The sequence below is a fragment of the Triticum dicoccoides genome, unplaced genomic scaffold (genome assembly GCF_002162155.2).
Source record: "Triticum dicoccoides isolate Atlit2015 ecotype Zavitan unplaced genomic scaffold, WEW_v2.0 scaffold73873, whole genome shotgun sequence".
Taxonomy (NCBI): domain Eukaryota; kingdom Viridiplantae; phylum Streptophyta; class Magnoliopsida; order Poales; family Poaceae; genus Triticum; species Triticum dicoccoides.
This window is the reverse complement of record NW_021296114.1, coordinates 1-2,386: the sequence shown is the minus strand read 5'-3', so window position 1 is coordinate 2,386 and position 2,386 is coordinate 1.

Genomic DNA, 2,386 nt, shown 5'->3' with positions numbered 1-2,386 from the left:
TTAGGAAAACGCCTCCGTTGATGCAGCTTTGGTGGCATTTTAGGAAAACGCCTTTGATTGTCGCAGCTTTGGAGGCGTTTTAGGAAAATGCCTTTGATTGACGCAATTTTGGTGGCATTTTCGGAAAATGCCTTTGATTGACGCAACTTTGGTTGTCCACACGAAATATGTGTGGAAGCTGAAGATTGTCCCTAGAGTGCAATTTTTTTTATGGCTGGTCTATAATAACAAGATCTCGACCAGAGACAACCTTGTTAAAAGACAACATGTCCCTGACATGACTTGCATGTTCTGTTCTGAGCCAGAATCTTGCCAGCATTTATTTTTTGAATGTGTAGTGTCGATTGAGCTCTGGAGAGTTACGTTACTGGGGACATATCCGGAGTTGGCAAGGTCTCTGATATTGAGAACCTTGCGGCCTGGTGGGTTTCCAATAAGAAACATGCAGTTGTGAATGCTCTTCATGCCGCTGCAATGTGGTCTCTTTGGAAAATCAGGAATAACCTGTGCTTCAATCGTGCTATGTGGTCTGGAATGCAGGTAGTATGGAGATAGATGGCCATGGATCTAGCAGCATGGGAGGTTCTATTCTCGAAAGATGCAAAGATCCAGGTTACTGCTATGGTAAAAAGCCTCGAGAAGCTAGCCAGAGATCCTCCTGTGCTGATGTGGCCAGACCCCGGCTGATCCTTTCAAGCTGCACATGGGGCCGAAACTGAAGATTGATGATGATGTTGTTACTCTCCTTCGTGCTGGTGGGAGGAGAGAGCACAAAAAACCCTGTGTACCTTTTAAATTCTCTATTATGTCTCAAAAATACTTGGTATTTCTTTTCGAGGTTATATTTGTGTAGTTAGGTTAGTTCAGCTCCAGGGTCCCATGTTAGGGAGAGTGGGTCATTTAGCTGAGTGTTTTGCTGAGGCAGCCTGGTGTGCTGTGCTCCGCGGGCTGTAATGGGATATGCTTGTCACACTGGTTTCGTTGGTTTGCAATGGAACCGGGGCTGCGTGCCCTTTTGCTCTAAAAAAAATTTGACGCACGTTTGGAGGCGTTTTAGGAAAACGCCTTGGATTGATGCAGCTTTGGAGGCGTTTTAGGCAAATGCCGTCGATTTATGCAGTTGCTGAATGCTGGACATTGGGTCACAATTCAAGGTCAATTGTGGCGCCTATCTTCGTTGAAATTAGGGAGAGATCTACATTTTTTGCCTGCTTTTCGATTCGGCATGTTATGAGGGATGCTAATATTCCACCAGATTTGTGTGCTAAATATGCTACTAATCTTAGTAGCTCGAAGTGTTCGATAGAGGAAAGCCCAGGTTTCCTTGTTAGTAACCTTGTCGCAGATTGTAATCGAATTTTTGTTAAGCAATAAAGGCTCCAATTTCTAGTAAAAAAACAGTCTCTTAGGACCACATGTTTATTGAGCAGCTGGGCTTCCAAGTACAAAGCCTGTGTGTAAGTAAAATCACATATCGAAATCTTTCCTGTTCGCACGCACAGTACTCCATCATAAGTACTAATCCAAACTGAATCATGCGCTATTCCCGCTAAGCTAAGAGGATTATTACCTAATAATACGATCTCCTTTTAAAGCGGCTAAATTCTTTCTCGGTGGGTAGTGTGGGACTAAATAAGTTGCTAGATTGTTTCCAAGCAATGAATGGCTGACGAAAAATAAAAAAAAACGAACAACATGACTCGAGCCAGGGACCTCAGATTTTTCTCCTACAAATCGATGTATCTGCTTATTTGTTACTCTCTCCGTTCCAAAATTCTTGTCTTAGATTTATCTAGATACGGATGTATCTAACACTAAAATGTGAATAGATACATTCATATGTAGATAAATTTAAGACAAGAATTTTGGGACGGAGGGAGTACAAACAGAAGCATTAGCTTTATAGAGTTGAATGTCGTGTACATATTCCACCCAACAGCTCAGCGTACCGTCCAGCACTCCAGGCTCCAGCCCCCTCTGCGAGCCGCAGCACCGAACTCCAACTTCTAGCCTATTTTTACAAAGCTATATGACCACATATGCAACCTCCAAATCATCTCTTTCCATCACCACGTGTGAGAAACCTAGAAGTTGAGCAAAGATAGTACCCTCTCACAACGCAAGAGCCTCGGCAATGAAAGAATCAAACACACTCGGATAGGGTTGGCTCCATGCCCCCATGAGGAAGAGGTGAGATCTAGCAACACCACTTCCTCCCCAATTCTCGGCATCCAAGTAAATAACCCCATCAGTGTTTATTTTCACCCAGCCTGGTTCCGGGGGTCGCCAGTTTTGACCTACTGGTAAACAACGACGATCCTGAGGCATAGCCAGAACTGACATATCTTCTCTCGCCCGTTTGATGGACTGTCGATCATGAGTCCAC